This window comes from Amia ocellicauda, chromosome 19, assembly GCF_036373705.1.
Source record: "Amia ocellicauda isolate fAmiCal2 chromosome 19, fAmiCal2.hap1, whole genome shotgun sequence".
Taxonomy (NCBI): domain Eukaryota; kingdom Metazoa; phylum Chordata; class Actinopteri; order Amiiformes; family Amiidae; genus Amia; species Amia ocellicauda.
In genome coordinates, this window is record NC_089868.1 from 70,519 (window position 1) to 92,729 (window position 22,211).

General features: G+C 53.1%; 10 non-coding genes across 10 annotated transcripts; 7 read left to right on the top strand and 3 right to left on the bottom strand.

Annotated features, from left to right (window-relative positions):
* The first annotated feature begins 2,624 nt into the window (after nt 1–2,624).
* trnas-uga (transfer RNA serine (anticodon UGA)) lies at nt 2,625–2,706 on the top strand. Its single transcript has one exon. It is a non-coding gene; the product is annotated as a tRNA-Ser (tRNA).
* Nucleotides 2,707–15,465: 12,759 nt separating this feature from the next.
* trnad-guc (transfer RNA aspartic acid (anticodon GUC)) lies at nt 15,466–15,537 on the bottom strand. Its single transcript has one exon. It is a non-coding gene; the product is annotated as a tRNA-Asp (tRNA).
* A 207-nt stretch (nt 15,538–15,744) lies between these two features.
* trnal-cag (transfer RNA leucine (anticodon CAG)) lies at nt 15,745–15,827 on the top strand. The gene has a single exon. It is a non-coding gene; the product is annotated as a tRNA-Leu (tRNA).
* A 125-nt stretch (nt 15,828–15,952) lies between these two features.
* trnas-uga (transfer RNA serine (anticodon UGA)) lies at nt 15,953–16,034 on the top strand. The gene has a single exon. It is a non-coding gene; the product is annotated as a tRNA-Ser (tRNA).
* A 621-nt stretch (nt 16,035–16,655) lies between these two features.
* trnad-guc (transfer RNA aspartic acid (anticodon GUC)) lies at nt 16,656–16,727 on the bottom strand. Its single transcript has one exon. It is a non-coding gene; the product is annotated as a tRNA-Asp (tRNA).
* Nucleotides 16,728–16,934: 207 nt separating this feature from the next.
* trnal-cag (transfer RNA leucine (anticodon CAG)) lies at nt 16,935–17,017 on the top strand. The gene has a single exon. It is a non-coding gene; the product is annotated as a tRNA-Leu (tRNA).
* A 125-nt stretch (nt 17,018–17,142) lies between these two features.
* Nucleotides 17,143–17,224, top strand: trnas-uga (transfer RNA serine (anticodon UGA)). Its single transcript has one exon. It is a non-coding gene; the product is annotated as a tRNA-Ser (tRNA).
* A 1,411-nt stretch (nt 17,225–18,635) lies between these two features.
* trnad-guc (transfer RNA aspartic acid (anticodon GUC)) lies at nt 18,636–18,707 on the bottom strand. Its single transcript has one exon. It is a non-coding gene; the product is annotated as a tRNA-Asp (tRNA).
* A 206-nt stretch (nt 18,708–18,913) lies between these two features.
* trnal-cag (transfer RNA leucine (anticodon CAG)) lies at nt 18,914–18,996 on the top strand. The gene has a single exon. It is a non-coding gene; the product is annotated as a tRNA-Leu (tRNA).
* A 125-nt stretch (nt 18,997–19,121) lies between these two features.
* trnas-aga (transfer RNA serine (anticodon AGA)) lies at nt 19,122–19,203 on the top strand. Its single transcript has one exon. It is a non-coding gene; the product is annotated as a tRNA-Ser (tRNA).
* Nucleotides 19,204–22,211: the final 3,008 nt, after the last annotated feature.

Genomic DNA, 22,211 nt, shown 5'->3' on the forward strand with positions numbered 1-22,211 from the left:
TATGTATTTTCAGGAACCAGCGCCAACAGCCTGAATTTTCAGCTGTACCTCCTGGCCAGCGGCCTCTTCCACCCTGTCAGTTAATGGTGTCACCACCACCCTACCTGCCTCCTTCACAGTCCAGCCTGCTGCCACCACACCAGGTGCTGGGGCCCCCCCTCAGGTGCCTGAGGAGCAGTGGGTATGTAAAGATTTCACAACAATCTCAACATTTCATGGAATATAAATTCATGTTTTGAGTAATTTATATTAATTTATAACATGATGACAACCACCACATAAAAATAGTTTAAACTATAGAAATAGTGGCAGTTAATGGTCATTTTATTTATCTTTTTATTTATCATCTTTCTGCACTCTGCATATTGTACTGTTTCAGGCTGTGGATGAGCACAACATTCTAGGGATGGACGGGGTGGACAGCCTGGCTGAGTGTCTGGTCGAGTTGAGGACCCAGACCAGCTTGACCCTCAACAACCAGCAGGTCAGCAGTGTTTTCGAATGCTCTAGCCCGGAAAAGAGCGGTTTTATATTATTCAAAACACACTGTGTAACAAGATGATCTCTGCTACATATAGCTCAAACATGTCTGTATATATATTTTTTCTTCTTCAGGTCAGCACCATTGTGGCCCTGTGGCAGAATCTGCCTGACTATGACAAGCGGAGGGTGGTGTTCGCTGCCAGACATCAGGACAGGCTGACCACAGGGAGGTTCTGGTCTCCTAAGAAGAAGGCCATGTTCACCCCTGGAGTGGAGAGCCTGAAGAGGTGTGGACTGGCGTCGTCTGCTCCGCTTGCCCAGTGGCCAGACTGCTGCCGTCTTCTGGAGGCCATCTTCGTCAGGCTGTGTGGGATCCACAAAGCTCCCTGAAGGAAGGGGAAGGGCGCATGGTCTCTGATCTTGCATGATTACCGCAAGACCCGGCAGCTGATCCTGGGCAACGGGGCCATCATGCAGAGCACCACCCTGCAGCTGGTAGACGTGAACCAGTGGCACAATGGGCGGGTGAAGAGGCAGGACATGTATGTCATGCACCAGGGGATCAACCTGCCAGACCCTCTCCCTGTTGCTGCCGAGCATTTTGCATGGGCCAACGTCCGCCCTGCTGTTGCTCCACCCTGGCCCCAGGGAGTGGAGCACACCTACAACCTGCCACCGAGCACCGCAGGGCAGGCCAAACTGAAGAGGCGTGGCACTTCTGCAGTGGTTCCACCACCACCACCACCACCACCTGTGGCAGTCAGACCCAGGCTGACAGCACAGAGGCAGCTGCTCTCCCAGCCTCCTGCCTTCATCCCGCCAGCAGCCTCTGTCCTCCTTTATGCTCCCAACACACGTGTCACCCTTGCCCTCCGCCCTGCCCCCACCTCCACTGTGTTCATTGTGCCTCAAGCACAAGGTGCCATCCTAACCTCGGGCACGCCTGGTCCACTGCCACCTCATCATCCCACTGCCCCACGTGCCTACAAAAGGAAGGTGGAGGCAAACACATGTCAGAAGTGTGGGCAGTTCAGGACAGCGGAGACCGGGCACAGCCAGTTTAAGGGCACAATATATTGCCCGGCCAAAGAGACTCTTTCTAAAGAGCAGTGGCTTAAGCAAATAAAAAAACTGTAGGGCAGAAGCAGAGGTTCCCAAACTGGGGTCAGCAACCCATCAGGGGTCCGCGAGGGGGCGCTAGGGCGTCTGTGGCAAAATCTCTTCCCCCACCCAAAAATATATCTCATTGTATTTTTATTTTTTTAAATACATATCTTAATTAATCAATTATGAAAGAACGTACAGGCCGATCCATCTCATTAGGTGTGAGTTGACCTAGTGAGTGAGTATATAGTAGTGAGTTGAATAAGGTTCTATGTTCTCAATTTGTCCCTTTTATTAACATTGCATAATGAGAACATTGTGGCATTTTTTGTTGGTGGGGGGCATCAGCCAGAATCTGGTTGGCAAAGAGGTCCTTGGGAAGAAGAAGTTTGGCAACCCCTGGTCTAAAGTATACAGTGTATATACTGTAAAGTCCTAAATAGTGTTTATATAGATTTTGTCATTTATAATCTTTTGTATATGGTGTATATACTCATTGTAGTGTACCTATATTCGACATATAGTCGTGTATGTACTTTTTGTAGTGTCTGTAGTCTATTGTATATAGTTTTTGAAGTGTATATAGCCTATTGTACATAGTTGTAGTGTATGTAGGAGGACGGCACGGCAGGGCCTTTCCAGGCTCGCCGTGGCCGACCGCCTCCGCTGTGTCCGGTCATCGCACTTTCGTAGCGTTCTACGGCCAAGGAGAGGCATCCGCCCCGCGTCATTCAACCGTTGGGTGTCCAGTCTCGAGCACGCTGTGAGCCTTGCGAGGGCCAGCGGCCAGCGGCCAGCGGCCAGCGGCCAGCGACCCCCGGGTCAGCAGGTCAGAATGGCCGAGCGGTCTAAGGCGCTGCGTTCAGGTCACAGTCTCCCCCGGAGGCGTGGGTTCGAACCCCACTTCTGACATAGCCAGAGCTGCTTTTGCGCTTTTTGGGACGCTGGCGTGTCTTGCGCTTCCCTCCCCGCCCTCAACGCCACGTGATCCCAAACGGTCTCCCACACCAACTGCGCCCCTACCCGCCCGTCCAGCGATAGTCGTGGCCGAGTGGTTAAGGCGGCGGACTTGAAATCCACTGGGGTCTCCCCGTGCAGGTTAAAATCCTGCTGACTACGATGCCGGAGAGCACCGCCCCACGGGCCGGCTTGATTTCCCAAACCCCACAAGAGATGTGAGCACTGCTTGTGCCATAGCTCTTTTGCCAGCTCTCTCTCTCTCTCTCTCTATCTTTGACTTGCTTTTATATACATAAATATATATAATAAATCATAGATAAATAAATAAATAAATCCTTCCCTGGGTCAGAAGCCTCACATCGGGTCAAAAACAAGCGGAGTTGCTGCCGGACGTGGTGGCGCGCGCCTGTGATCCAAGCTCCTGGGAGGCTGAGGCTCGAGGATGGCTTGAGCTGAGGAGATCTGTGTGGCGGTTGGCTGTGCCGATCAGGGGTCCGCGTTAAAATCGGCATCGATATGGTGACCCCGGGGGAGCCCAGGGTCACCAGGTCGTCTAAGGAGGGGTGAACCAACCCAGGTCGGAAACGGAGCAGGTGAAAGCCACAAAAGATGAGAGCACTGCTTGTCCCGTAGCTCATTTGCCAGCTCTCTCTATCTATCGTTGACTTGCTTTTATATACATAAATATATATAATAAATCATAGATAAATAAATAAATAAATCCTTCCCTGGGTCAGAAGCCGCACATCGGGTCAAAAACAAGCGGAGTTGCTGCCGGACGTGGTGGCGCGCGCCTGTGATCCAAGCTCCTGGGAGACTGAGGCTCGAGGACGGCTTGAGCTGAGGAGATCTGTGTGGCAGTGGGCTTTGCCGATCAGGGGTCCGCGTTAAAATCGGCATCGATATGGTGACCCCGGGGGAGCCCAGGGTCACCAGGTCGTCTAAGGAGGGGTGAACCAACCCAGGTTGGAAACGGAGCAGGTGAAAGCCACAAAAGATGAGAGCACTGCTTGTCCCGTAGCTCATTTGCCAGCTCTCTCTCTCTATCTATCTTTGACTTGCTTTTATATACATAAATATATATAATAAATCATAGATAAATAAATAAATAAATCCTTCCCTGGGTCAGAAGCCGCACATCGGGTCAAAAACAAGCGGAGTTGCTGCCGGACGTGGTGGCGCGCGCCTGTGATCCAAGCTCCTGGGAGGCTGAGGCTCGAGGACGGCTTGAGCTGAGGAGATCTGTGTGGCGGTGGGCTGTGCCGATCAGGGGTCCGCGTAAAAATCGGCATCGATATGGTGACCCCGGTGGAGCCCAGGGTCACCAGGTCGTCTAAGGAGGGGTGAACCAACCCAGGTCGGAAACGGAGCAGGTGAAAGCCACAAAAGATGAGAGCACTGCTTGTCCCGTAGCTCATTTGCCAGCTCTCTCTCTCTATCTATTTATCTTTGACTTGCTTTTATATACATAAATATATATAATAAATCATAGATAAATAAATAAATAAACCCTTCCCTGGGTCAGAAGCCACACATCGGGTCAAAAACAAGCAGAGTTGCTGCCGGACGTGGTGGCGCGCGCCTGTGATCCAAGCTCCTGGGAGGCTGAGGCTCGAGGACGGCTTGAGCTGAGGAGATCTGTGTGGCGGTGGGCTGTGCCGATCAGGGGTCCGCGTTAAAATCGGCATCGATATGGTGACCCCGGGGAAGCCCAGGGTCACCGGGTCGTCTAAGGAGGGGTGAACCAACCCAGGTCGGAAACGGAGCAGGTGAAAGCCACAGAAGATGAGAGCACTGCTTGTCCCGTAGCTCATTTGCCAGCTCTCTCTCTCTCTCTCTCTATCGTTGACTTGCTTTTATATACATAAATATATATAATAAATCATAGATAAATAAATAAATAAATCCTTCCCTGGGTCAGAAGCCGCACATCGGGTCAAAAACAAGCGGAGTTGCTGCCGGACGTGGTGGCGCGCGCCTGTGATCCAAGCTCCTGGGAGGCTGAGGCTCGAGGACGGCTTGAGCTGAGGAGATCTGTGTGGCGGTGGGCTGTGCCGATCAGGGGTCCGCGTTAAAATCGGCATCGATATGGTGACCCCGGGGGAGCCCAGGGTCACCAGGTCGACTAAGGAGGGGTGAACCAACCCAGGTCGGAAACGGAGCAGGTGAAAGCCACAAAAGATGAGAGCAATGCTTGTCCCGTAGCTCATTTGCCAGCTCTCTCTCTCTCTCTCTCTATCTATCTTTGACTTGCTTTTATATACATAAATATATATAATAAATCATAGATAAATAAATAAATAAATCCATCCCTGGGTCAGAAGCCGCACATCGGGTCAAAAACAAGCGGAGTTGCTGCCGGACGTGGTGGCGCGCGCCTGTGATCCAAGCTCCTGGGAGGCTGAGGCTCGAGGACGGCTTGAGCTGAGGAGATCTGTGTGGCGGTGGGCTGTGCCGATCAGGGGTCCGCGTTATTATCGGCATCGATATGGTGACCCCGGGGGAGCCCAGGGTCACCAGGTCGTCTAAGGAGGGGTGAACCAACCCAGGTCGGAAACGGAGCAGGTGAAAGCCACAAAAGATGAGAGCACTGTTTGTCCCGTAGCTCATTTGCCAGCTCTCTCTCTCTATCTATCTTTGACTTGCTATTATATACATAAATATATATAATAAATCATAGATAAATAAATAAATAAATCCTTCCCTGGGTCAGAAGCCGCACATCGGGTCAAAAACAAGCGGAGTTGCTGCCGGACGTGGTGGCGCGCGCCTGTGATCCAAGCTCCTGGGAGGCTGAGGCTCGAGGACGGCTTGAGCTGAGGAGATCTGTGTGGCGGTGGGCTGTGCCGATCGGGGGTCCGCGTTAAAATCGGCATCGATATGGTGACCCCGGGGGAGCCCAGGGTCACCCGGTCGTCTAAGGAGGGGTGAACCAACCCAGGTCGGAAACGGAGCAGGTGAAAGCCACAAAAGATGAGAGCACTGCTTGTCCCGTAGCTCATTTGCCAGCTCTCTCTCTCTATCTATCTTTGACTTGCTATTATATACATAAATATATATAATAAATCATAGATAAATAAATAAATAAATCCTTCCCTGGGTCAGAAGCCGCACATCGGGTCAAAAACAAGCGGAGTTGCTGCCGGACGTGGTGGCGCGCGCCTGTGATCCAAGCTCCTGGGAGGCTGAGGCTCGAGGACGGCTTGAGCTGAGGAGATCTGTGTGGCGGTGGGCTGTGCCGATCGGGGGTCCGCGTTAAAATTGCCATCGATATGGTGACCCCGGGGGAGCCCAGGGTCACCAGGTCGTTTAAGGAGGGGTGAACCATCCCAGGTCGGAAACGGAGCAGGTGAAAGCCACAAAAGATGAGAGCACTGCTTGTCCCGTAGCTCATTTGCCAGCTCTCTATCTATCTATCTTTGACTTGCTTTTATATACATAAATATATATAATAAATCATAGATAAATAAATCCTTCCCTGGGTCAGAAGCCGCACATCGGGTCAAAAACAAGCAGAGTTGCTGCCGGACGTGGTGGCGCGCGCCTGTGGTCCAAGCTCCTGGGAGGCTGAGGCTCGAGCACGGCTTGAGCTGAGGAGATCTGTGTGGCAGTGGGCTGTGCCGATCAGGGGTCCGCGTTAAAATCGGCATCGATATGGTGACCCCGGGGGAGCCCAGGGTCACCAGGTCGTCTTAGGAGGGGTGAACCAACCCAGGTCGGAAACGGAGCAGGTGAAAGCCACAAAAGATGAGAGCACTGCTTGTCCCGTAGCTCATTTGCCAGCTCTCTCTCTCTATCTATCTTTGACTTGCTTTTATATACATAAATATATATAATAAATCATAGATAAATAAATAAATAAATCCTTCCCTGGGTCAGAAGCCGCACATCGGGTCAAAAACAAGCAGAGTTGCTGCCGGATGTGGTGTCGTGCGCCTGTGATCCAAGCTCCTGGGAGGCTGAGGCTCGAGGACGGCTTGAGCTGAGGAGATCTGTGTGGCGGTGGGCTGTGCCGATCAGGGGTCCGCGTTAAAATCGGCATCGATATGGTGACCCCGGGGGAACCCAGGGTCACCAGGGCTTCTAAGGAGGGGTGAACCAACCCAGGTCGGAAACGGAGCAGGTGAAAGCCACAAAAGATGAGAGCACTGCTTGTCCCGTAGCTCATTTGCCAGCTCTCTCTCTCTCTATCTATCTATCTTTGACTTGCTCTTATATACATAAATATATATAATAAATCATAGATAAATAAATAAATAAATCCTTCCCTGGGTCAGAAGACGCACATCGGGTCAAAAACAAGCGGAGTTGCTGCCGGACGTGGTGGCGCGCGCCTGTGATCCAAGCTCCTGAGAGGCTGAGGCTCGAGGACGGCTTGAGCTGAGGAGATCTGTGTGGCGGTGGGCTGTGCCGATCAGGGGTCCGCGTTAAAATCGGCATCGATATGGTGAACCCGGGGGAGCCCAGGCTCACCAGGTCATCCATGGGAGGAGAACCAACCCAGGTCGGAAACGGAGCAGGTGAAAGCCACAAAAGATGAGAACACTGCTTGTCCTGTAACTCATTTGCCAGCTCTCTCTCTATCTATCTTTGACTTGCTTTTATATACATAAATATATATAATAAATCATAGATAAATAAATAAATAAATCCTTCCCTGGGTCAGAAGCCACACATCGGGTCAAAAACAAGCAGAGTTGCTGCCGGACGTGGTGGCGCGCGCCTGTGATCCAAGCTCCTGGGAGGCTGAGGCTCGAGGACGGCTTGAGCTGAGGAGATCTGTGTGGCGGTGGGCTGTGCCGATCAGGGGTCCGCGTTATAATCAGCATCGATATGGTGACCCCGGGGGAGCCCAGGGTTACCAGGTCGTCTAAGGAGGGGTGAACCAACCCAGGTCGGAAACGGAGCAGGTGAAAGCCACAAAAGATGAGAGCACTGCTTGTCCCGTAGCTCATTTGCCAGCTCTCTCTATCTATCTATCTTTGACTTGCTTTTATATACATAAATATATATAATAAATCATAGATAAATAAATCAATAAATCCTTCCCTTGGTCAGAAGCCGCACATCGGGTCAAAAACAAGCGGAGTTGCTGCCGGACGTGAAGGCGCGCGCCTGTGATCCAAGCTCCTGGGAGGCTGAGGCTCGAGGACGGCTTGAGCTGAGGAGATCTGTGTGGCGGTGGGCTGTGCCGATCAGGGGTCCGCGTTAAAATCGGCATCGATATGGTGACCCCGGGGGAGCCCAGGGTCACCAGGTCGTCTAAGGAGGGGTGAACCAACCCGGGTCGGAAACGGAGCAGGTGAAAGCCACAAAAGATGAGAGCACTGCTTGTCCCGTAGCTCATTTGCCAGCTCTCTCTCTATCTATCGTTGACTTGCTTTTATATACATAAATATATATAAAGAATCATAGATAAATAAATAAATAAACCCTTCCCTGGGTCAGAAGCCGCACATCGGGTCAAAAACAAGCGGAGTTGCTGCCGGACGTGGTGGCGTGCGCCTGTGATCCAAGCTCCTGGGAGGCTGAGGCTCGAGGACGGCTTGAGCTGAGGAGATCTGTGTGGCGGTGGGCTGTGCCGATCAGGGGTCCGCGTTAAAATCGGCATCGATATGGTGACCCCGGGGGAGCCCAGGCTCACCAGGTCATCCATGGGAGGAGAACCAACCCAGGTCGGAAACGGAGCAGGTGAAAGCCACAAAAGATGAGAACACTGCTTGTCCTGTAACTCATTTGCCAGCTCTCTCTCTATCTATCTTTGACTTGCTTTTATATACATAAATATATATAATAAATCATAGATAAATAAATAAATAAATCCTTCCCTGGGTCAGAAGCCACACATCGGGTCAAAAACAAGCAGAGTTGCTGCCGGACGTGGTGGCGCGCGCCTGTGATCCAAGCTCCTGGGAGGCTGAGGCTCGAGGACGGCTTGAGCTGAGGAGATCTGTGTGGCGGTGGGCTGTGCCGATCAGGGGTCCGCGTTAAAATCGGCATCGATATGGTGACCCCGGGGGAGCCCAGGCTCACCAGGTCATCCATGGGAGGAGAACCAACCCAGGTCGGAAACGGAGCAGGTGAAAGCCACAAAAGATGAGAACACTGCTTGTCCTGTAACTCATTTGCCAGCTCTCTCTCTATCTATCTTTGACTTGCTTTTATATACATAAATATATATAATAAATCATAGATAAATAAATAAATAAATCCTTCCCTGGGTCAGAAGCCACACATCGGGTCAAAAACAAGCAGAGTTGCTGCCGGACGTGGTGGCGCGCGCCTGTGATCCAAGCTCCTGGGAGGCTGAGGCTCGAGGACGGCTTGAGCTGAGGAGATCTGTGTGGCGGTGGGCTGTGCCGATCAGGGGTCCGCGTTAAAATCAGCATCGATATGGTGACCCCGGGGGAGCCCAGGGTCACCAGGTCGTCTAAGGAGGGGTGAACCAACCCAGGTCGGAAACGGAGCAGGTGAAAGCCACAAAAGATGAGAGCACTGCTTGTCCCGTAGCTCATTTGCCAGCTCTCTCTATCTATCTATCTTTGACTTGCTTTTATATACATAAATATATATAATAAATCATAGATAAATAAATCAATAAATCCTTCCCTTGGTCAGAAGCCGCACATCGGGTCAAAAACAAGCGGAGTTGCTGCCGGACGTGAAGGCGCGCGCCTGTGATCCAAGCTCCTGGGAGGCTGAGGCTCGAGGACGGCTTGAGCTGAGGAGATCTGTGTGGCGGTGGGCTGTGCCGATCAGGGGTCCGCGTTAAAATCGGCATCGATATGGTGACCCCGGGGGAGCCCAGGGTCACCAGGTCGTCTAAGGAGGGGTGAACCAACCCGGGTCGGAAACGGAGCAGGTGAAAGCCACAAAAGATGAGAGCACTGCTTGTCCCGTAGCTCATTTGCCAGCTCTCTCTCTATCTATCGTTGACTTGCTTTTATATACATAAATATATATAAAGAATCATAGATAAATAAATAAATAAACCCTTCCCTGGGTCAGAAGCCGCACATCGGGTCAAAAACAAGCGGAGTTGCTGCCGGACGTGGTGGCGTGCGCCTGTGATCCAAGCTCCTGGGAGGCTGAGGCTCGAGGACGGCTTGAGCTGAGGAGATCTGTGTGGCGGTGGGCTGTGCCGATCAGGGGTCCGCGTTAAAATCGGCATCGATATGGTGACCCCGGGGGAGCCCAGGGTCACCAGGTCGTCTAAGGAGGGGTGAACCAACCCAGGTCGGAAACGGAGCAGGTGAAAGCCACAAAAGATGAGAGCACTGCTTGTCCCGTAGCTCATTTGCCAGCTCTCTCTCTCTATCTATCTATCTTTGACTTGCTTTTATATACATAAATATATATAATAAATCATAGATAAATAAATAAATAAACCCTTCCCTGGGTCAGAAGCCGCACATCGGGTCAAAAACAAGCGGAGTTGCTGCTGGAAGTGGTGGCGCGTGCCTGTGATCCAAGCTCCTGGGAGGCTGAGGCTCGAGGACGGCTTGAGCTGAGGAGATCTGTGTGGCGGTGGGCTGTGCCGATCAGGGGTCCGCGTTAAAATCAGCATCGATATGGTGACCCCGGGGGAGCCCAGGGTCACCAGGTCGTCTAAGGAGGGGTGAACCAACCCAGGTCGGAAACGGAGCAGGTGAAAGCCACAGAAGATGAGAGCACTGCTTGTCCCGTAGCTCATTTGCCAGCTCTCTCTCTCTCTCTCTCTCTATCGTTGACTTGCTTTTATATACATAAATATATATAATAAATCATAGATAAATAAATAAATAAATCCTTCCCTGGGTCAGAAGCCGCACATCGGGTCAAAAACAAGCGGAGTTGCTGCCGGATGTGGTGGCGCGCGCCTGTGATACAAGCTCCTGGGAGGCTGAGGCTCGAGGACGGCTTGAGCTGAGGAGATCTGTGTGGCGGTGGGCTGTGCCGATCAGGGGTCCGTGTTAAAATCGGCATCGATATGGTGACCCCGGGGGAGCCCAGGGTCACCAGGTCGTCTAAGGAGGGGTGAACCAACCCAGGTCGGAAACGGAGCGGGTGAAAGCCACAAAAGATGAGAGCACTGCTTGTCCCGTAGCTCATTTGCCAGCTCTCTATCTATCTTTGACTTGCTTTTATATACATAAATATATATAATAAATCATAGATAAATAAATCCTTCCCTGGGTCAGAAGCCGCACATCGGGTCAAAAACAAGCAGAGTTGCTGCCGGACGTGGTGGCGCGCGCCTGTGATCCAAGCTCCTGGGAGGCTGAGGCTCGAGGACGGCTTGAGCTGAGGAGATCTGTGTGGCGGTGGGCTGTGCCGATCAGGGGTCCGCGTTAAAATCGGCATCGATATGTTGACCCCGGGGGAGCCCAGGGTCACCAGGTCGTCTTAGGAGGGGTGAACCAACCCAGGTCGGAAACGGAGCAGGTGAAAGCCACAAAAGATGAGAGCACTGCTTGTCCCGTAGCTCATTTGCCAGCTCTCTCTCTCTATCTATCTATCTTTGACTTGCTTTTATATACATAAATATATATAATAAATCATAGATAAATAAATAAATAAATCCTTCCCTGGGTCAGAAGCCGCACATCGGGTCAAAAACAAGCGGAGTTGCTGCTGGACGTGGTGGTGCGCGCCTGTGATCCAAGCTCCTGGGAGGCTGAGGCTCGAGGACGGCTTGAGCTGAGGAGATCTGTGTGGCGGTGGGCTGTGCCGATCAGGGGTCCGCGTTAAAATCGGCATCGATATGGTGACCCCGGGGGAGCCCAGGCTCACCAGGTCATCCATGGGAGGAGAACCAACCCAGGTCGGAAACGGAGCAGATGAAAGCCACAAAAGATGAGAACACTGCTTGTCCTGTAACTCATTTGCCAGCTCTCTCTCTATCTATCTTTGACTTGCTTTTATATACATAAATATATATAATAAATCATAGATAAATAAATAAATAAATCCTTCCCTGGGTCAGAAGCCACACATCGGGTCAAAAACAAGCAGAGATGCTGCCGGACGTGGTGGCGCGCGCCTGTGATCCAAGCTCCTGGGAGGCTGAGGCTCGAGGACGGCTTGAGCTGAGGAGATCTGTGTGGCGGTGGGCTGTGCCGATCAGGGGTCCGCGTTAAAATCAGCATCGATATGGTGACCCCGGGGGAGCCCAGGGTCACCAGGTCGTCTAAGGAGGGGTGAACCAACCCAGGTCGGAAACGGAGCAGGTGAAAGCCACAAAAGATGAGAGCACTGCTTGTCCCGTAGCTCATTTGCCAGCTCTCTCTATCTATCTATCTTTGACTTGCTTTTATATACATAAATATATATAATAAATCATAGATAAATAAATCAATAAATCCTTCCCTTGGTCAGAAGCCGCACATCGGGTCAAAAACAAGCGGAGTTGCTGCCGGACGTGGTGGCGTGCGCCTGTGATCCAAGCTCCTGGGAGGCTGAGGCTCGAGGACGGCTTGAGCTGAGGAGATCTGTGTGGCGGTGGGCTGTGCCGATCAGGGGTCCGCGTTAAAATCGGCATCGATATGGTGACCCCGGGGGAGCCCAGGGTCACCAGGTCGTCTAAGGAGGAGTGAACCAACCCAGGTCGGAAACGGAGCAGGTGAAAGCCACAGAAGATGAGAGCACTGCTTGTCCTGTAGCTCATTTGCCAGCTCTCTCTCTCTCTCTCTCTCTCTATCGTTGACTTGCTTTTATATACATAAATATATATAATAAATCATAGATAAATAAATAAATAAATCCTTCCCTGGGTCAGAAGCCGCAGATCGGGTCAAAAACAAGCGGAGTTGCTGCCGGATGTGGTGGCGCGCGCCTGTGATACAAGCTCCTGGGAGGCTGAGGCTCGAGGACGGCTTGAGCTGAGGAGATCTGTGTGGCGGTGGGCTGTGCCGATCAGGGGTCCGTGTTAAAATCGGCATCGATATGGTGACCCCGGGGGAGCCCAGGGTCACCAGATCGTCTAAGGAGGGGTGAACCAACCCAGGTCGGAAACGGAGCAGGTGAAAGCCACAAAAGATGAGAGCACTGCTTGTCCCGTAGCTCATTTGCCAGCTCTCTCTCTCTATCTATCTTTGACTTGCTTTTATATACATAAATATATATAATAAATCATAGATAAATAAATAAATAAATCCTTCCCTGGGTCAGAAGCCGCACATCGGGTCAAAAACAAGCGGAGTTGCTGCCGGACGTGGTGCCGCGCGCCTGTGATCCAAGCTCCTGGGAGGCTGAGGCTCGAGGACGGCTTGAGCTGAGGAGATCTGTGTGGCGGTGGGCTGTGCCGATCAGGGGTCCGCGTTAAAATCGGCATCGATATGTTGACCCCGGGGGAGCCCAGGGTCACCCGGTCGTCTAAGGAGGGGTGAACCAACCCAGGTCGGAAACGGAGCAGGTGAAAGCCACAAAAGATGAGAGCACTGCTTGTCCCGTAGCTCATTTGCCAGCTCTCTCTCTCTATCTATCTATCTTTGACTTGCTTTTATATACATAAATATATATAATAAATCATAGATAAATAAATAAATAAATCCTTCCCTGGGTCAGAAGCCGCACATCGGGTCAAAAACAAGCGGAGTTGCTGCCGGACGTGGTGGCGCGCGCCTGTGATCCAAGCTCCTGGGAGGCTGAGGCTCGAGGACGGCTTGAGCTGAGGAGATCTGTGTGGCGGTGGGCTGTGCCGATCGGGGGTCCGCGTTAAAATCGCCATCGATATGGTGACCCCGGGGGAGCCCAGGGTCACCAGGTCGTTTAAGGAGGGGTGAACCATCCCAGGTCGGAAACGGAGCAGGTGAAAGCCACAAAAGATGAGAGCACTGCTTGTCCCGTAGCTCATTTGCCAGCTCTCTATCTATCTATCTTTGACTTGCTTTTATATACATAAATATATATAATAAATCATAGATAAATAAATCCTTCCCTGGGTCAGAAGCCGCACATCGGGTCAAAAACAAGCAGAGTTGCTGCCGGACGTGGTGGCGCGCGCCTGTGGTCCAAGCTCCTGGGAGGCTGAGGCTCGAGCACGGCTTGAGCTGAGGAGATCTGTGTGGCAGTGGGCTGTGCCGATCAGGGGTCCGCGTTAAAATCGGCATCGATATGGTGACCCCGGGGGAGCCCAGGGTCACCAGGTCGTCTTAGGAGGGGTGAACCAACCCAGGTCGGAAACGGAGCAGGTGAAAGCCACAAAAGATGAGAGCACTGCTTGTCCCGTAGCTCATTTGCCAGCTCTCTCTCTCTATCTATCTTTGACTTGCTTTTATATACATAAATATATATAATAAATCATAGATAAATAAATAAATAAATCCTTCCCTGGGTCAGAAGCCGCACATCGGGTCAAAAACAAGCAGAGTTGCTGCCGGACGTGGTGGCGCGCGCCTGTGATCCAAGCTCCTGGGAGGCTGAGGCTCGAGGACGGCTTGAGCTGAGGAGATCTGTGTGGCGGTGGGCTGTGCCGATCAGGGGTCCGCGTTAAAATCGGCATCGATATGGTGACCCCAGGGGAACCCAGGGTCACCAGGGCTTCTAAGGAGGGGTGAACCAACCCAGGTCGGAAACGGAGCAGGTGAAAGCCACAAAAGATGAGAGCACTGCTTGTCCCGTAGCTCATTTGCCAGCTCTCTCTCTCTCTATCTATCTATCTTTGACTTGCTCTTATATACATAAATATATATAATAAATCATAGATAAATAAATAAATAAATCCTTCCCTGGGTCAGAAGCCGCACATCGGGTCAAAAACAAGCGGAGTTGCTGCCGGACGTGGTGGCGCGCGCCTGTGATCCAAGCTCCTGAGAGGCTGAGGCTCGAGGACGGCTTGAGCTGAGGAGATCTGTGTGGCGGTGGGCTGTGCCGATCAGGGGTCCGCGTTAAAATCAGCATCGATATGGTGACCCCGGGGGAGCCCAGGGTCACCAGGTCGTCTAAGGAGGGGTGAACCAACCCAGGTCGGAAACGGAGCAGGTGAAAGCCACAGAAGATGAGAGCACTGCTTGTCCCGTAGCTCATTTGCCAGCTCTCTCTCTCTCTCTCTCTCTATCGTTGACTTGCTTTTATATACATAAATATATATAATAAATCATAGATAAATAAATAAATAAATCCTTCCCTGGGTCAGAAGCCGCACATCGGGTCAAAAACAAGCGGAGTTGCTGCCGGATGTGGTGGCGCGCGCCTGTGATACAAGCTCCTGGGAGGCTGAGGCTCGAGGACGGCTTGAGCTGAGGAGATCTATGTGGCGGTGGGCTGTGCCGATCAGGGGTCCGTGTTAAAATCGGCATCGATATGGTGACCCCGGGGGAGCCCAGGGTCACCAGGTCGTCTAAGGAGGGGTGAACCAACCCAGGTCGGAAACGGAGCGGGTGAAAGCCACAAAAGATGAGAGCACTGCTTGTCCCGTAGCTCATTTGCCAGCTCTCTCTATCTATCTATCTTTGACTTGCTTTTATATACATAAATATATATAATAAATCATAGATAAATAAATAAATAAATCCTTCCCTGGGTCAGAAGCCGCACATCGGGTCAAAAACAAGCGGAGTTGCTGCCGGACGTGGTGCCGCGCGCCTGTGATCCAAGCTCCTGGGAGGCTGAGGCTCGAGGACGGCTTGAGCTGAGGAGATCTGTGTGGCGGTGGGCTGTGCCGAACAGGGGTCCGCGTTAAAATCGGCATTGATATGGTGACCCCGGGGGAGCCCAGGGTCACCAGGTCGTCTAAGGAGGGGTGAACCAACCCAGGTCGGAAATGGAGCAGGTGAAAGCCCCCGTGCCAATCGGTTCTGGGACAGCTCCTGTGAGTAGCCGCCGCCGTGCAGCCTGAGTGACACAGCGGAACTCGACCTTTTGGTCGTGAGGACAAAGGCAGGTGCAACTGCTTTCTTTACGGACAACAGGCCGAGGTAGCAAAAGGAGCAGAGCAGCCTCCCCGTCGGGGAATCGAACCCCGGTCTCCCGCGTGACAGGCGGGGATACTCACCACTATACTAACGAGGACGGCACGGCAGGGCCTTTCCAGGCTCGCCGTGGCCGACCGCCTCCGCTGTGTCCCGTCATCGCACTTTCGTAGCGTTCTACGGCCAAGGCGAGGCATCCGCTGGCTGCACCGCCCCGCGTCATTCAACCGTTGGGTGTCCAGTCTCGAGCACACTGTGAGCTTTGCGAGGGCCAGCGGCCAGCGGCCAGCAGCCCCCGGGTCAGCAGGTCAGGATGGCCGAGCGGTCTAAGGCGCTGCGTTCAGGTCGCAGTCTCCCCCGGAGGCGTGGGTTCGAACCCCACTTCTGACATAGCCAGAGCTGCTTTTGCGCTTTTTGGGACGCTGGCGTGTCTTGCGCTTCCCTCCCCGCCCTCAACGCCACGTGATCCCAAACGGTCTCCCACACCAACTGCGCCCCTACCCGCCCGTCCAGCGGTAGTCGTGGCCGAGTGGTTAAGGCGGCGGACTTGAAATCCACTGGGGTCTCCCCGCGCAGGTTCAAATCCTGCCGACTACGATGCCGGAGAGCACCGCCCCACGGGCCGGCTTGATTTCCCAAACCCCACAAGAGATGATAGCACTGCTTGTCCCGTAGCTCTTTTGCCAGCGCGCTCTCTCTCTCTCTCTCTCTCTCTATCTATCTATCTATCTTTGACTTGCTTTTATATACATAAATATATATAATAAATCATAGATAAATAAATAAATAAATCCTTCCCTGGGTCAGAAGCCGCACATCGGGTCAAAAACAAGCGGAGTTGCTGCCGGACGTGGTGCCGCGCGCCTGTGATCCAAGCTCCTGGGAGGCTGAGGCTCGAGGACGGCTTGAGCTGAGGAGATCTGTGTGGCGGTGGGCTGTGCCGATCAGAGGTCCGTGTTAAAATCGGCATCGATATGGTGACCCCGGGGGAGCCCAGGGTCACCAGGTCGTCTAAGGAGGGGTGAACCAACCCAGGTCGGAAACGGAGCAGGTGAAAGCCCCCGTGCCAATCGGTTCTGGGACAGCTCCTGTGAGTAGCCGCCGCCGTGCAGCCTGAGTGACACAGCGGAACTCGACCTTTTGGTCGTGAGGACAAAGGCAGGTGCAACTGCTTTCTTTACGGACAACAGGCCGAGGTAGCAAAAGGAGCAGAGCAGCCTCCCCGTCGGGGAATCTAACCCCGGTCTCCCGCGTGACAGGCGGGGATACTCACCACTATACTAACGAGGACGGCACGGCAGGGCCTTTCCAGGCTCGCCGTGGCCGACCGCCTCCGCTGTGTCCCGTCATCGCACTTTCGTAGCGTTCTACGGCCAAGGCGAGGCATCCGCTGGCTGCACCGCCCCGCGTCATTCAACCGTTGGGTGTCCAGTCTCGAGCACGCTGTGAGCATTGCGAGGGCCAGCGGCCAGCGGCCAGCAGTCCCCGGGTCAGCAGGTCAGGATGGCCGAGCGGTCTAAGGCGCTGCGTTCAGGTCGCAGTCTCCCCCGGAGGCGTGGGTTCGAACCCCACTTCTGACATAGCCAGAGCTGCTTTTGCGCTTTTTGGGACGCTGGCGTGTCTTGCGCTTCCCTCCCCGCCCTCAACGCCACGTGATCCGAAACGGTCTCCCACACCAACTGCGCCCCTACCCGCCCGTCCAGCGGTAGTCGTGGCCGAGTGGTTAAGGCGGCGGACTTGAAATCCACTGGGGTCTCCCCGCGCAGGTTCAAATCCTGCCGACTACGATGCCGGAGAGCACCGCCCCACGGGCCGGCTTGATTTCCCAAACCCCACAAGAGATGATAGCACTGCTTGTCCCGTAGCTCTTTTGCCAGCTCTCTCTCTCTCTCTCTCTCTCTATCTATCTATCTTTGACTTGCTTTTATATACATAAATATATATAATAAATCATAGATAAATAAATAAATAAATCCTTCCCTGGGTCAGAAGCCGCACATCGGGTCAAAAACAAGCGGAGTTGCTGCCGGACGTGGTGCCGCGCGCCTGTGATCCAAGCTCCTGGGAGGCTGAGGCTCGAGGACGGCTTGAGCTGAGGAGATCTGTGTGGTGGTGGGCTGTGCCGATCAGGGGTCCGCGTTAAAATCGGCATCGATATGGTGACCCCGGGGGAGCCCAGGGTCACCAGGTCGTCTAAGGAGGGGTGAACCAACCCAGGTCGGAAACGGAGCAGGTGAAAGCCACAAAAGATGAGAGCACTGCTTGTCCCGTAGCTCTTTTGCCAGCTCTCTCTCTCTCTCTCTCTCTCTATCTATCTATCTTTGACTTGCTTTTATATACATAAATATATATAATAAATCATAGATAAATAAATAAATAAATCCTTCCCTGGGTCAGAAGCCGCACATCGGGTCAAAAACAAGCGGAGTTGCTGCCGGACGTGGTGCCGCGCGCCTGTGATCCAAGCTCCTGGGAGGCTGAGGCTCGAGGACGGCTTGAGCTGAGGAGATCTGTGTGGCGGTGGGCTGTGCCGATCAGGGGTCCGCGTTAAAATCGGCATCGATATGGTGACCCCGGGGGAGCCCAGGGTCACCAGGTCGTCTAAGGAGGGGTGAACCAACCCAGGTCGGAAACGGAGCAGGTGAAAGCCACAAAAGATGAGAGCACTGCTTGTCCCGTAGCTCATTTGCCAGCTCTCTATTTATCTATCTTTGACTTGCTTTTATATACATAAATATATATAATAAATCATAGATAAATAAATAAATAAATCCTTCCCTGGGTCAGAGGCCGCACATCGGGTCAAAAACAAGCGGAGTTGCTGCCGGACGTGGTGGCGCGCGCCTGTGATCCAAGCTCCTGGGAGGCTGAGGCTCGAGGACGGCTTGAGCTGAGGAGATCTGTGTGGCGGTGGGCTGTGCCAATCAGGGGTCCGTGTTAAAATCGGCATCGATATGGTGACCCCGGGGGAGCCCAGGGTCACCAGGTCGTCTAAGGAGGGGTGATCCAACCCAGGTCGGAAACGGAGCAGGTGAAAGCCCCCGTGCCAATCGGTTCTGGGACAGCTCCTGTGAGTAGCCGCCGCCGTGCAGCCTGAGTGACACAGCGGAACTCGACCTTTTGGTCGTGAGGACAAAGGCAGGTGCAACTGCTTTCTTTACGGACAACAGGCCGAGGTAGCAAAAGGAGCAGAGCAGCCTCCCCGTCGGGGAATCGAACCCCGGTCTCCCGCGTGACAGGCGGGGATACTCACCACTATACTAACGAGGACGGCACGGCAGGGCCTTACCAGGCTCGCCGTGGCCGACCGCCTCCCTGTGTCCCGTCATCGCACTTTCGTAGCGTTCTACGGCCAAGGCGAGGCATCCGCTGGCTGCACCGCCCCGCGTCATTCAACCGTTGGGTGTCCAGTCTCGAGCACGCTGTGAGCTTTGCGAGGGCCAGCGGCCAGCGGCCAGCAGCCCCCGGGTCAGCAGGTCAGGATGGCCGAGCGGTCTAAGGCGCTGCGTTCAGGTCGCAGTCTCCCCCGGAGGCGTGGGTTCGAACCCCACTTCTGACATAGCCAGAGCTGCTTTTGCGCTTTTTGGGACGCTGGCGTGTCTTGCGCTTCCCTCCCCGCCCTCAACGCCACGTGATCCCAAACGGTCTCCCACACCAACTGCGCCCCTACCCGCCCGTCCAGCGGTAGTCGTGGCCGAGTGGTTAAGGCGGCAGACTAGAAATCCACTGGGGTCTCCCCGTGCAGGTTCAAATCCTGCCGACTACAATGCCGGAGAGCACCGCCCCACGGGCCGGCTTGATTTCCCAAACCCTACAAGAGATGATAGCACTGCTTGTCCCGTAGCTCTTTTGCCAGCTCTCTCTCTCTCTCTCTCTCTCTCTCTCTCTCTCTCTCTCTCTCTCTCTATCTATCTATCTTTGACTTGCTTTTATATACATAGATATATATAATAAATCATAGATAAATAAATCCTTCCCTGGGTCAGAAGCCGCACATCGGGTCAAAAACAAGCAGAGTTGCTGCCGGACGTGGTGGCGCGCGCCTGTGGTCCAAGCTCCTGGGAGGCTGAGGCTCGAGCACGGCTTGAGCTGAGGAGATCTGTGTGGCAGTGGGCTGTGCCGATCAGGGGTCCGCGTTAAAATCGGCATCGATATGGTGACCCCGGGGGAGCCCAGGGTCACCAGGTCCTCTTAGGAGGGGTGAACCAACCCAGGTCGGAAACGGAGCAGGTGAAAGCCACAAAAGATGAGAGCACTGCTTGTCCCGTAGCTCATTTGCCAGCTCTCTCTCTCTATCTATCTTTGACTTGCTTTTATATACATAAATATATATAATAAATCATAGATAAATAAATAAATAAATCCTTCCCTGGGTCAGAAGCCGCACATCGGGTCAAAAACAAGCGGAGTTGCTGCCGGACGTGGTGGTGCGCGCCTGTGATCCAAGCTCCTGGGAGGCTGAGGCTCGAGGACGGCTTGAGCTGAGGAGATCTGTGTGGCGGTGGGCTGTGCCGATCAGGGGTCCGCGTTAAAATCGGCATCGATATGTTGACCCCGGGGGAGCCCAGGGTCACCCGGTCGTCTAAGGAGGGGTGAACCAACCCAGGTCGGAAACGGAGCAGGTGAAAGCCACAAAAGATGAGAGCACTGCTTGTCCCGTAGCTCATTTGCCAGCTCTCTCTCTCTATCTATCTATCTTTGACTTGCTTTTATATACATAAATATATATAATAAATCATAGATAAATAAATAAATAAATCCTTCCCTGGGTCAGAAGCCGCACATCGGGTCAAAAACAAGCGGAGTTGCTGCTGGACGTGGTGGCGCGCGCCTGTGATCCAAGCTCCTGGGAGGCTGAGGCTTGAGGACGGCTTGAGCTGAGGAGATCTGTGTGGCGGTGGGCTGTGCCGATCAGGGGTCCGCGTTAAAATCGGCATCGATATGGTGACCCCGGGGGAGCCCAGGGTCACCAGGTCGTCTAAGGAGGGGTGAACCAACCCAGGTCGGAAACGGAGCAGGTGAAAGCCACAAAAGATGAGAGCACTGCTTGTCCTGTAGCTCATTTGCCAGCTCTCTCTCTCTATCTATCTATCTATCTTTGACTTGCTTTTATATACATAAATATATATAATAAATCATAGATAAATAAATAAATAAATCCATCCCTGGGTCAGAAGCCGCACATCGGGTCAAAAACAAGCGGAGTTGCTGCCGGACGTGGTGGCGCGCGCCTGTGATCCAAGCTCCTGGGAGGCTGAGGCTCGAGGACGGCTTGAGCTGAGGAGATCTGTGTGGCGGTGGGCTGTGCCGATCAGGGGTCCGCGTTATTATCGGCATCGATATGGTGACCCCGGGGGAGCCCAGGGTCACCAGGTCGTCTAAGGAGGGGTGAACCAACCCAGGTCGGAAACGGAGCAGGTGAAAGCCACAAAAGATGAGAGCACTGTTTGTCCCGTAGCTCATTTGCCAGCTCTCTCTCTCTATCTATCTTTGACTTGCTATTATATACATAAATATATATAATAAATCATAGATAAATAAATAAATAAATCCTTCCCTGGGTCAGAAGCCGCACATCGGGTCAAAAACAAGCGGAGTTGCTGCCGGACGTGGTGGCGCGCGCCTGTGATCCAAGCTCCTGGGAGGCTGAGGCTCGAGGACGGCTTGAGCTGAGGAGATCTGTGTGGCGGTGGGCTGTGCCGATCGGGGGTCCGCGTTAAAATCGCCATCGATATGGTGACCCCGGGGGAGCCCAGGGTCACCAGGTCGTTTAAGGAGGGGTGAACCATCCCAGGTCGGAAACGGAGCAGGTGAAAGCCACAAAAGATGAGAGCACTGCTTGTCCCGTAGCTCATTTGCCAGCTCTCTATCTATCTATCTTTGACTTGCTTTTATATACATAAATATATATAATAAATCATAGATAAATAAATCCTTCCCTGGGTCAGAAGCCGCACATCGGGTCAAAAACAAGCAGAGTTGCTGCCGGACGTGGTGGCGCGCGCCTGTGGTCCAAGCTCCTGGGAGGCTGAGGCTCGAGCACGGCTTGAGCTGAGGAGATCTGTGTGACAGTGGGCTGTGCCGATCAGGGGTCCGCGTTAAAATCGGCATCGATATGGTGACCCCGGGGGAGCCCAGGGTCACCAGGTCGTCTTAGGAGGGGTGAACCAACCCAGGTCGGAAACGGAGCAGGTGAAAGCCACAAAAGATGAGAGCACTGCTTGTCCCGTAGCTCATTTGCCAGCTCTCTCTCTCTATCTATCTTTGACTTGCTTTTATATACATAAATATATATAATAAATCATAGATAAATAAATAAATAAATCCTTCCCTGGGTCAGAAGCCGCACATCGGGTCAAAAACAAGCAGAGTTGCTGCCGGATGTGGTGTCGTGCGCCTGTGATCCAAGCTCCTGGGAGGCTGAGGCTCGAGGACGGCTTGAGCTGAGGAGATCTGTGTGGCGGTGGGCTGTGCCGATCAGGGGTCCGCGTTAAAATCGGCATCGATATGGTGACCCCGGGGGAACCCAGGGTCACCAGGGCTTCTAAGGAGGGGTGAACCAACCCAGGTCGGAAACGGAGCAGGTGAAAGCCACAAAAGATGAGAGCACTGCTTGTCCCGTAGCTCATTTGCCAGCTCTCTCTCTCTCTATCTATCTATCTTTGACTTGCTCTTATATACATAAATATATATAATAAATCATAGATAAATAAATAAATAAATCCTTCCCTGGGTCAGAAGCCGCACATCGGGTCAAAAACAAGCGGAGTTGCT